General features: G+C 37.9%; 1 long non-coding RNA gene across 2 annotated transcripts in view; it reads left to right on the forward strand.

Moving 5' to 3' along the window:
- Positions 1–6187, forward strand: part of LOC138155653 (uncharacterized) — a 55318-nt gene extending 49131 nt beyond the window's left edge. For both annotated transcript variants that reach the window (XR_011166920.1, XR_011166921.1), the window contains one exon: positions 3620–6187. This is a non-coding gene — a long non-coding RNA (uncharacterized lncRNA). The remainder of the gene's footprint in view (positions 1–3619) is intronic.
- The last annotated feature ends 7120 nt before the right edge of the window (positions 6188–13307 follow it).

Consider the following 13307-nt stretch of genomic DNA (forward strand, 5'->3'; position numbering starts at 1 on the left):
ACGCGTTAGGCACTGTGCTAGGTGTTGAGGATATAAACCAAAGATGAAGCTGTCCCGGTCCTTATGAGGCTTATATCCTACTAAGGAAAGCAAAGCATACATAAATGTGGAACTCTTTGTTTCTTCCTATTGTGAGTACAAGGTTATTCTATAAATTTACTTTGTACCCGATAGATCTTGAGCAACTTAGTTCACCTCTTTGGAGTTTTCTCATGTGCAAAATAAAAGTGTTGGACTGAATTGGCCTTAAGTTCCTAACCTTAGATTCTCCAAGCTGTGAAGAGAAAGTGGGGAAAAGAGGGAGAAGAATGGAGTGGTAGTCATGTTGAAGCTGCTATTGAGGGGTTTGGGGATGGCCTGGGCATTTAATATTCAAGAAGATTCTCAGCAAGACCTAAGTACCTTGGTGAACTATATTTGGCCTCTTCCCCAAATCCAAACAACCACAGCACCTGGGAACAGAAGGGATGGGGCAGTGTGATAGGAAAAAGAGAGAGCATGCAGTGCTCAGATACCAGAATGCATTAGCCTTGCAAGTCAACACAGGGAAATGGGAAGGGAGTGTATGTTTTTTTGTTTTGTTTTGTTTTCATTAAGAGAAAACTGTCTAGTGATGAGTCTGATGAAGATGACGGAGGTGATGAAAACTTGGCTGTCACAAATTAGGTTTGGAGAAGAGAGAAGGGAAATTTTTTAGAGTCCTTGAAAGAAAAGAAAATAGAGTCTTTCCAGAACTAATAGACTTCCCTGTCTCCATTTTAAAAAGGTGATTAATCACTCTTCATGGAAGAGGAATGAATTATGGAGTTAGAGACAGGAGTCTTGTATTTGAATCTCAGTTCTGCCACTTAGAGCCTGTGTGACCTTGGGCAAGTTATTTAAACTCTCTAAGCCTCTGTCTCCTCTCCTATACAATTTGAGGATTAAACTACATGGTCACTTCTCTGGCTCTAAATCTATGATCCAACAATCACTTACTAGGGATGATACATAAGGGACAAAAAGGAACACAAAGCACATACCCAGGAGGAGAGAAGTGGAGAAAGAAATAGAGAATAGCTTAAAGCATACTTTTTTTTTTCAAGGGCCTGTTCTTATTGTAGTCTAATTGTATTTGCCCTGACAAAAGCTATTTGTGATCTTTGACTAGAATTTGCAGGGTGTGTGTGTGTGTGTGTGTGTGTGTGTGTGTGTGTGTGTGTGTGTACAATATAAGGCTTTACCTTCAGAAATGAGTAAGAGGTTATTCTTTTGTTGCTTTGGCCCATAACTGTGCCACAACCAAGTCATCTGTTGCAGACAGGATGAGAGCAATCTTACAGGTTCCACAAACAACTTCTGCAGACTTTTGGGAAAATGAAACCCTTGGGAGTTATAGGTAATGACCTCACCACCTTCTTTCCCATCTTAATCTCTCTTTCTCCATCAACACATGAAAAAATTGTTGCCAAGATATGGCTCTGATTTTGTATCTGTCTTGGCAGGCGAGCCCTGAACCAACCTTCAAAGATTTGCTCTCTTCAAGGCCCTGCACATTCATGCTTGCAATCTACCCAATAAGGATGTTACCCTTCCTCCATTTGAATGTACTGCTACTCTCCAACTGCCCCCCCCCTTTCTTACCCTCATCTCCCATCATCATTCCTTTGCTCATTTCATCCTCCACGATTAGAATAGACTCCCTTTACTCCTTCACTCATCTCTGCTGAAATCTGTCCCTCTAAGACTTGTCTCTAAGACCGCATCCTCCAGAAAGCCTTTCCTGGGCCCTCCTTCCCTCAAGTTCCTAACCCCCTTCAACTGAAAGTGATTTCTCTTTTCTCAGATTTCTCATACAACATTACCTGACTCTCCTTTCCCCATATTGAATTCTTCACTATATTATACTTCTTTGAAAATATATGGTATTTCTCCCCTCATCCCACCCCCACCATTAGACAAGAACCATGTTTTTATTTCCTTAAAAACAAAAACCATGTTTTTATTTTCACCTTTGTCTCTCCAGTACCTGGGATAGTGCTTTATACATCATAAGGTTTTCACTAAAGTTTGTGGAACTAAATTTGATTAGTGGACTAGCAGTATCACAGTAACCATATGATTTTTGATCACAACCTCTCTAAGCCTTAATTTCTTCATCTAAAAAATACGGGAAGTAATATTTCCAATGTCTATTCCTGAGTTGTTGGGAAGATAAAATGAGATATTGCATGTAATGTACTTATAATATCATAAATAATAATAATAAACAATAATAATTTCACATTTGTATAGCACTTTGAGATTTATAGAGCACTTTCCTCATAACACCACTGTGAAGATAGTACAAGTGTTATTATTCCAATTTTGCAGATGAGACAACTGAGTCCCAGAATGATTAAGTAATGTGCCTTTGTGATCACACCGCTTAAGTTAAGTGTCAGAACTGAGACTACTATCCAGATCCTTCTCCTAACTCCAATTTGAGCTCTCTGATTTTACTACTTTTAAACCTAGCTAGTTACTAGCTATCATTACCTCAGGGCAGAGTGTTTGTAACACCCTCAAGGCATAGCATTTAATCAAGACATGATTTTCCATTTAACTCATTACTCTCTGGTAGAAAAACAAATCTAAGAAACTCCAAAGGACCTTCTGAGTGGAAGCATCCAAGCCAGCTAGATACTTATAGCTCTTTGTGGTTCCAGATTTTGTCCTGATCTTCTCAATGTATAGGTGTGACTAGGGTTATTCTCAATCACCTTCAATGGCTCCCTATTGCCTCTAGGATAAACTACACACTTCTCAATCCCATCTCAACCTGCCATGCTAGTAATGCCACCACCTTCCATGCTCTATATGTTCAGGATAAATTAGGCTAAGGTGTTAGTGAGATCCTTGGGTTTTGGAGGATAGTACACTATTATATTAAATACAATACAACATTGTATTCTCCCCCAAGGAGACTAAAAGCCTTCTGAGGAATGGAGCTTTTTCTTTTCTTTTCTTCATTTTTATATCTCCAGTGCAAGAACTTCCATACTATAGGTTCTCTTTTTTTTGTTTGTTTTTGCTTTTTGGAGGAGGGAAGGCAGGGCAATTGGGGTTAAGTGACTTGCCCAAGGTCACACAGCTATTAAGTGTTAAGTGTCTGAGGCTGGATTTGAACTCAGGTCCTCCTGACTCCAGGGCAGGTGCTCTATTTACTGTGCCACCTAGCTGCCCTGAATACTGTAGGTTCTTGATAAGCGTTTGTTGAATTAAATTCAATTGATATCCTTGGCCAATTATGGTGTCAGAATGGGGTAGAATAAATTGCTACTGGTGGACTGTGGTGATTCTTCTTCTCAGTTGTTTTTTTTTTAACAGTATCACTGAGTTCTTGAACTTGCACTAGTATAATTGTATTAAGAGTAAGATAAAATTAAAAACATGAAGTTTTCTCAGAAATAAAGCAGGTCTTGATTTTTTTTCCTTTACAAACAAAAAGAAAGTATTTATTGGGAAATGCAATTCTTCTGTTATTGAGTCTTGTCCCCTCTCCTCTCCTCTCCCTTTCTTTCCTCCCCTCTTTTCTCCTTTCTTTTGCCCTCCCCCTCTCTTTTCCTCTCCTCTTTCCTCACCTCTCCTCTCCCCAAAGAGAAAAGGAAAAGAAAATCAGAGATGAAGAAACAGGAAGGAAGATGGGAATTCAGAAGTTCAATTGACCATTGTTGCTGTTATTCATCTGTCATTCTTAAAGAGACCAATGATATCATGAGGGTGATGAGTTGACTGAGTGTGGCAGAGCTTCGAAAAGGCAAGTCATTGGCCTCATTCTCTCTTCAGAGTCTTCGAAGTCTAGTGGCAAGACAAAGGTCAAGACCACTAGTGATGGTCCAGGATGCCTCAACTAAACACTTTTATTTCATTGCCTATTGAGTTCAAGGCACTGTACTAGGCCCACAGAGGAGACACAAAGTTTAGATTAAGACAGCCTATGGACTGGGCTCATTGCAAAGAAATAAGACACCAACATAGATAAATATGATACTCGACTTTACACTGCAAATGGATTAGAAAAGTGTAAAACCAATTGTTAATGTGACAGCTAAAGGGCGAAGTTGTTGCCAGTAAGGAGAATTATGAAGTAGGGGGTGGGGGGTTAAATGGAGAACATGAAAGAATTCATGAAGTAGGTGATTTTTAAATCTAACTTTTAAGGAATTTCAAGGTCAAAATTCAATGGCAGAGAGTAAGGGAAGAGACAGTCAGGGCACAGAGAGCAGGTTAAACAAGAGCATAGAAGCAAGAAAGCACAGGACAAATCTGGGGACAGAAGTAATCCAGTTTGAATGGAGCATGGAATACAATGAGAGGAATGATATGCAATAAATAAGACTGGAAAGGTAGGGGGATGTTAGACTATAGAAAGCTTTGGATGATAGCCAAAGGAATTTGACCCTTGTTGAGTAGGCAGCAGTTAGCCACTGAAGATTTTTGAGTAGATGAACAATATGACCAGATCTATGGATAAGGAAGATTTGTTTTGACAAGGGTGTGAAGGCTATATTAGAGGGTGGAGCAAGTAGAGGTAGGAAGACCTGTTAGGAGCCTATTTCAATAGCGCAGGTGGATAGTAATCAAGGCCTATGCTAGGGTGGGGGATGTGGGAATAGAGAAGGAGCAGATGTAAGAGGTATTGCAGAGGCAGAATAAACAGAGTTTAATAACTTAGTAGATGTAAGAAGTCAGGCAGAAGAAAGAGTAATAGATAACAATAAGATTTCTAACATGGGAGGCTGGGTAAATAGTGGTACCACTGACAGAAACATTGAAGTCAGAGGGAGGAGCAGATTTAAGGAGAAAGATAACAGGTTCAGGTTTTGACATGTCAAGGCTGAGATTTGGATGAGACATTTTAGCAACTCAGTCCATGGGCAGTTGGGGATTCAGGTCTGGAAGTTTGAAGAGAAGGAGACTGACATTTGGAGTCATCAGCAGATGAAAGGTTGTTTAACAATCCCCCCAATACGTATAAAGAGCTTATTATGTGTCAGACTCTGTGAAGCCCTACGTCTGTAGAAGAGTGGTGACCAGAGAAGGGAACTCTACTCTAGGGAGTCACAGGAATATTGAATTGATCCATAGAGTAATTAACTGACATATCTGCTCACGAAGCAATGGTAGTTTCTGTGCTCAGAGCAATATTAGAAAGCTGAAAGCAGGGAATATAAGTGTCATGACTGGGAAATCTCAGTGAGGTATGGTCAGAAGCTGGGTCCAGCTAGACAGGGTAAACTCCAACCAATAATGACATTACAACCTCCTAGTAGGAGCTAAAGGTCTATGTGGGAGCATGCAGTCTACAGTGTCAGAGTGACTTGACACAAAGATAGTGGTGAAACAAGGTAGAAATGAGAAAAGATTCAAGGATAGAACCTTGGGGAACATTCATCTTAAGGAACCAAGAAGAGGGTAATGAGCTAGTAGGAGAGAAAGAGAATGACTGGTCAAAGAATGAGGAGAACCAGGAGAATAAGATCTAAAACCACAGGAAGAGGGAGTTTCCAGTAGTGTGAACATTTTTTTATCAAATACTGTAAAAAGAGCAAGGAAGATGAGAATTGAAACAAAGTTCAATAGGTCATCTAACAAGTCATTCATTAGTGATGCTTGAGAAAACAGTTCCAGTAAAGTGGTGAGGAAAGGTGAAGGAAGATGAGGAAGTGAAGGCCTTTGGTATAGCCATCTGCTCTAAGAAGTTTAGTAGAAAAAGAAGAGAGATGAAATAGTCACTGAATTGGATAGATGGTTGAGGGAAGCTTTTCTTAGGAGCTGAGCATATATATAAGGAAAGGTCTTGTGGAAAAGGAGACATTGAAGATAATTGAAACTGATTATATAATTATTAGAGCAAAAGCTCAGAAGATAAGAGAACTAGATTAAGAGTTTGAGTACAGATTTAGTAGCAATACCTCCTATTCTGTGAGAGGAAGGAAGAAAGCAGGGAATGATAATGACAATCCTTTAGAAATGGAGGAGGGGTCTCAGAGATACTTATACTGAATAGCCTCAGTCTTTTCAGCCTCAGTTTGAGGCTAATTAACAGCTATCTGATTAAGTTGGAACCCTTGGGGAAAAGGGGATAGCACTGAAGGAGGGCAGAAAAGTTTTGGAAATTGTAGTGAGAAGCGAGATAAATTGTGAAAAAGAGTAAATCAGAAGGATGGCCAAGCAACTGAGTGGGCCTAGCTGAGATTATGTACTGTGAGAAAACAGCAACTGATGAAGACAGGGTGGAGAGGGAAGAGATGAGGAAGTAAAATGAAAAATAGATTCCTTCAGAGGAAATAAGTGGGAACCAAATGAGGGCCCAAACATGCTACTAGTACTGGCCCACATCGGTCCATAGAACCCTATACTTGAAATTTTAAAAGGATGGGGTAGGTGTCTTTAAGGTAGGTCCTAATCACCCCATTTCATCTCCTGCTGCCAGATGGGACTCACTTCTTGTCTAAATTGCTTATTCTTCTGGGTGTGCCCTAAAGCTGTTCTATCTTAATGCTTCTAGGGTGTTGTAACTTAGCAATAGAACTGTGAAAGGAGGGAGTGGATAAGAGAGAACTGGGGTTTAAGGAACCTTCCAACCCCTAGCAACGTACTATGGCCCCTTTGGCAAAACTCCTCCCTGCACTGTAGTTTATCACTTCCATTTATAGATAGGCGGACTAGTGTGTGATCTTCTGAGATTAACCTATAAGCCAACTTTCCCACTCCCTCATTTTTCCAGTTCTTAGCACAGTGTCTGGCACGTAGTAGGAGCTTAATAGATGTTAGTTGACCAATATGGATAGAAAATAGAGAGATACAGATTCTTTGAATTCTATCTGTGACTGTTACCAGCTTCAGGAATGCAGAGCAGTTGAGCTGTAGGGATGAGAAGGCAGCAGTTGCTGCAAATAGCCCTGACTACAGCACCAATCTCTCTGTGATGCTGAAATGACTTAGAAGCAAGTAAGTAGAGTTTGGAAGAAGCTGGACTTCATTCTGATTTAAAGGTCAGCCAATTATATTGCTGTGGCCAAGCTGGATGCCACTGAAGGAGAAAGGGTAGATGCCAGGTAATCACTTTATTGTAAAATAGTATAATTGCAGAAGTTTGGTGCTCTTCAGTATGTGACTATACTTATGTTCTTGGTATTAAGCATATTCCAGGGGAAGTCATGTGTGCTGGGCTGGGCTGCAAGCTGCCTGAAGGTCTTGGGCACAGACATTACCAAAGTGTTTGATAGTGATGAATCTATATCACAAAGTCAGTGATAGCTATGTCCTTGAACTTTTCTAAGCTCTTTGCTATTCTTTCGGGTGAGTCTATGTCAGAAGTAAAGTTTTTCTGAAATATTACATTATATATGCATTTCAAAGAATATAAAGTTATTTTAAATTATAATAGCAAGAGGAGGTAGCATAGAGGTGGCCCTGCAAGTTCCAGGCTAAGCTCGCCTAGTGGAAGCTCTGGCAGATCTGACCAAATGAAAAGGCTTTATTTAGAGACCTAGAAATATTCCTGTATGTCTGTGGTCCATGGATCATCCCCACTAATTTCAGAGTCTCCTATCACAAGTCTGGCCAAAGCAACTCTTAAAAACCTTCTACTAAATTATAATGCCCTTATAATCTACACTGGCAGGGGGAATGCCCATGCTGACAAAATGAGAAACTCTTGAGATATTAATTAAGGTAACAATAGTAATATTTTTATTCAAAATTATTACTTTTTCCAAGTGAAAATTCTTATATATTAGTTTCCAATTACATGTAAAAAAATTTTAACATTTGTTTTTAAAACTTTTGAATTCCACATTCTCTCCCTTCCCCCCTTTCTCCCCTCCTTGAAAAGGCATGCAATTTGATATAGATTGTAAATGTATTCACACTTATTTTAAAGAATACACATAAAGTTCTCAAGACATGTCCAGTGCTTAGCACAGTGCCTGGTATGTAGTAGGTGTTTAATAAATGCTTATTGATTATGATCATAGGTTGAATGATAATATGGATGTAAGCTCTTTGAGGGCAAGGACTGTCTTGTGGTATCTCTAGCACCTAGGATAGTAGCCAGCACATAGCAGACATTTATTAAATGCTCTCTGATAAAGATCCATGGAGACACTCTCAAGACAAAGGCATGAGAACACAGCAAACGTGGAACTCCTGATGACAGCCTGTGTTTCCTACTCTACTTTCTTTTGACTGTTTCCCCTAGGTTTTGGTATGCTGTCCAATAGTTATAATTTATTTTGATGTGATAATTTATTTTTCTTTCAAGATGTTCTTTAACCCATTCATTCTTTAGTTATATATTATTTAATCTCTATTTAAGTGAATCTTTTATTCAAATTTATCTTGATTATGATTTCCTTTATGTTGTCTATAAAGGATGTTTAATATTTCTTCCTGTATGTATGATTTCTTCATATCCTTACTGTTGATCACTTTTTATAAAGGTACTTGAAAAGCTAAAAAATGTGCATGTTTCTTATGATTCCCATTCAATAATTGCCAATGGTCTATCATATCTAATTGTTCTAAAATTTTATTCAGGCCTTAAGTTTTTTTGTTTGTTTTTCTGTCAGATTTGTCTAGTTCTGAAAAAAAGTATATTGGAATCCCAAATATTGTTTTTCTCTTACTTCTCACAGTTGTATTATTTTTCCCTTTAAGTACTTAGTTCTTAAAGCCCTGCTTAAATGGTATGGCATTTAGTATATATTTCATATTTGTTATATATTTAGCATTGTTATTGTTTCACTGTCTTTAATGTCTATAGGTACTATGTAGTTTCCTTATTTATCTTTCTTAAACATGATTATTTTTACTGTTGTATTGTCTAAGATGATCATTACCACCCCTGCTTTTTATCTTTGTGTTTCTTATAAACATCTTGTGTTTTTCTCTCTGGTCCATTCTATTCCTCCTTTCTCTTTTAAAAGTGAGTCTATCCCATTCACATTCATGGTTATGACACAGTGTCTTGGCACATAGTAGGCATTTAGGGGGAGGTACATTACATATCCACATAAGGAAAAGCTTTGTAACATTTAGGGACTATACAAAAACAGTCTGAGGTGCCTTGAGGACCACGGGAGATCTTTAAGTAGAGACTGAATGATCACTTAACAGAAATATTATAGATAGAATTCATGCTTTGGGCAAAATTTGAGCTATGTAAGTCCTTTGAGGGTCCAGTTGTGCCATTATATATATATATATATATATATATATATATATATATATATATATTTCTAGGCTCACCTCACTCTCTAGCTCAAAAATCTCCCTTGGCAATCCTTTGCCCACATGAAACATTTCAAATTTCTTATCCTAGTACTCAAGAGCTACAATCTGGCTTTGATCTACTCAATCTTACAATACTCCCGTTCACATATCAACATTCCTGCCAAACTAGATTACTCTGTTCCATGAACATATGCTGCCCTTTGCCCATACCATTTTCTATACCTGAAATGGCCGACCATATACAAACTCCTTATTTTCACCTATTGAAAATCTGTACTTAGACAGTGAGATGTAATGGGAAAAACCTACCCTGTGGTTCAAGTTCTTTTATTTAGGACTTTTACTACCTGTTTAACTGTGGATATCATTCATTTCAGTCTCAGTTTCCCGATCTCTAAAATGGAGGTAATATTTGTGTACCTTCTCAATAAGGTTTTTGTGAAGAAAATAATTTGCAAACTATAAAGAGTTATATAAATATGTATAAAAACATTTTAATGTTATTACCCATCCTTGAAATCCTACTTCAAAATCTAATTCTTTCATGAAACTTCTGAGTCAGCTAGGTGACACAGTGCTGAGCCTAGAGTCAAGAAGATCCCAGATACTTACCAGCTGTGTGGCCCTGGGGCAAGTCATTTAACCTCTGCTTGCCTCAGTTTCCACAATTGTAAAATGGGGCTAAGAAGAGTACCTACATTTCCAGGGTTATTGTGAAGATCAAATGTGAAAATAATTACATAGATCTTAGCACAGTGCCTGGTTGATGTCCTTTGTTCTCAAAGAGGACCCAAAAGGGGTACCTTGACCCCAACATAGTGATGCTATTTTATTGCTATTATTAATATTATTCTATTAATTATTAATACTCTATTATTTATTGCTATTATTATCCCCATTTTACAGTTGAGAAAACTGAGGCAGACAGAGATTAAGTTATTTATGCAGGGTCACGAATCTAGTAAGTGTCTGAATCTGGATTTGAATTCTTTCTTACTCTAACTACAGTGTTCTCTCCACTGAATCACTTAGCTGGCTATCTCTATTTACTATTAGTTTAGTAATTGTGTGTGTGTATGTTTGTGCGTGTATGAAGCATAGATAAATCAGAATGAATCCTTTTGGAAATTAGAATACATTATAAGGAGACACATATAAAAACATAATTTATGCTTGAAACAAATTTGTTTCTTTTTTCTAATTTAATTTAATTTTTGTTACTTTACAAATAATTTCTTTCTCTTCTTCCCACCTCTGCCATCATGGTGGGGGGTGGGGTGGATATTATTATTATTATTATATATCATATATATTATAATATATGTATTATATGTATATAAGAGGTACCTATATAAGATACCCTGAGTCTATCACCTTTCTGTCAGGAATTGGACAGCATGTTTCATCATCAGCCCCCTGGAATTATAGTTGGTCACTGCACTGATCAAAATTCTTAAGTCTTTCAAAAGTTGACAAATATATTTCTAAGTTGAAGAAATCCATTGATATATACCACTACAGTTTGGTCACCACTAAGATAATAGATCTTTTTTGTCTTCTATCTCTATGCTACCGATCTCTGTCCCCATCTCCCAAGTTCCCCAGTAACAAGGGAGAGTGTTGAATGAAAATTACCAGATTGTAGTGGAGAAAAGCAAAGAAATTTACCAGAGAGCCTCCACCATTTATAAGGAATTATTGTCTTAGACAATGTCCAGCCAATCCTCATCATTACAAAGAGCTTTAATGAGTGGAACAGTAGCTGTATAATTCTTTTGGATTATTTCCATAAGGTTTTAGTTCGAAAGGCAAAACACCACAGAGAAAGGAATGCTTAATTACATCTTGAAATCATGATCAAAAACAACATTTTAGTAAAGTGTTTCTGGGGAAGAATTGAAAATGACACTTAATGAGGTAAAAATGAATTTTTTTTAAACCTCACTGCATTTTATTAAAGCTTATGTGTTATCTAGGGCACGGCATCAAAATGACTCATTTTTTTTGTGTTTTAGACATTTAATTTATTTTTATCGTGATTATTTGAAAGAGTTAATATGTAAGAGAAAGCCTCAATGAAAGGATGTAAAAAGGGTTCATTTGCCAGATTAAGGGAGAAATGGATGTAGACAGTCTTCCTCTATGACCTATGTCCAAGATCACCCTTTTTATTTCTTTGTTTATTTGTTTATTTTTTTTAATTACACCCATTACATAAGGAAGCTTTGCTCTGTGGGAGCTCAAGGTCCTGGTATGTGACACATGGCTTTCTAATCAAGAAGGGAACATTGCGTGCTAGGACCTGAGGGAGAACTGTGGTCCTCCTTCCATATAAAAGGTGGAGGTGGCTGCGATCACAATCCTTGTTATTATACAAAGAGTATGATATCTATACTTTGTGGACACTGAAATAGATTCAGTCAATTGATCTGACTAGAGATGCAAAGGATTGGTAGGCAAAAAAAAAAAAAACCAACCATCTCTACCCAACGAATCCTCCCTATTACCACACTAGAGCTGGAAATAGAACTGTGAAAGCTCAGGCTTTTAATTCCTTCTTCAAGGTGTATGATCAATGATTCATTGGTAGTTCTTGGCAGAACCCCTGGGAATACTGAACTTAAGCCAAACTCACTGGTAAATTACATAGGACATGAAATCTTCCTAGGGATCTGAGTGAATAAAGATGAAGGGGCACATTTCTCTGATGCTGTCAGATTCCACCATTAAAAGGAATACTTAATTTAAAGAGTTGTGACTCTACTTACTTTACAGTATATGACTTATCTCTCTGTTGTTTTATGAAGGAGAAAGTTTTTCTCTTTCTCCCATTTCACAGATGGAAAAAGCAGAGGGTAGCAGTGGAAATTATAGGAGGTACAATTTTGAATCAATATAAAGGATAACTTTCTAACATTTGGTACTATCAATGCTTTGAAACTGTCTTGAGGAGTAGTAGTAATAGTAGCAGTAATAATGGTAGGATTAGTAATAACAGTGATAGTAGTAGTAGTTGTAGATGTAGTGGTGGGGGTATCAGTAGTAGTGGTGGTGGTGGTGATGGTGATGATGATGATGATGATGATAACTGATATTTATACAGAGTGCAAAGTACTATTCATTCATTTTCTCATTTGATCCTCATGACAAACCTGTGAAGTAAGTACTATTACTATCTCCATTTTACAAATCAAGCAACTGAGCTTAAGTGACTTGCTCAGGGTCACATATCCAATAAAAATGGGAGGTGGGATTTGAGCTGCAGTCTTCCTGATCTGATTCTAAACCTAGCAAGCAATGCACTATGTGACCCTACCTTTTCCTATTGCTTTAAGTACTACAGAAGAGTCTGAATGACCATTTACCAGGAATGCTTGAGAAGGGAGTCTGCGTTGGGTTGGAGATTGAGCTAGATAACCTCTCTGGTCCCTACTAAGTCTACGATCCTGTAATTGTAGCATTCAAATGAAGAAGTAGGTTGCTCACAGTTAAACAAGTCTGGGGCAGGGCCAAAAAGAAAACCTAGTTCTCCTGACTAGTAATCAATCCAGTGCTCTATCAACCTTATCAGCTATCAACTCCGGGACTCACCTTCTTCAATACACAACATTCCACGGCTCATTGGCCCTAAGAAGTTGAGAGAGAGGGAGAGTTGAGGGGCAGGGGAAAAAAATAAGCTTATGCTGAAATGAAACCTCTTTAGAAACTAAAGCTATCTTGAAGATTCATCTCCCAGAATTACAGCCACATTTTTACCCTAGCCTATTTTTGTCAGAAGCAGGAAGCTATCTCTTTTCTTTTGTGGAAAACACACTAGAACATTTCTCTGTAATATGTCATGGTTTGCCCCTCAAGGCTACAAGGCCATGATGGCAGGAGTTGGTAATGAATCAGTGTAAGCACAACACAGAGTTTTACATTCCTATTCCTTAAAGTCCACCTTAAAACAGCTATTAAGAAAGAGGTGGGGGAGGGGGGGAGTTCTGACCTGATTTCTTTTTGAAAAATTTTCATCTGCCTTCTCACATTTACCAATGCCAAAACAT

Source organism: Petaurus breviceps, unplaced genomic scaffold (genome assembly GCF_028583685.1).
Source record: "Petaurus breviceps papuanus isolate PSGF00001 unplaced genomic scaffold, PetGlider_PUasm1.0 98, whole genome shotgun sequence".
In the NCBI taxonomy this organism is placed as follows: Eukaryota; Metazoa; Chordata; class Mammalia; order Diprotodontia; family Petauridae; genus Petaurus; species Petaurus breviceps.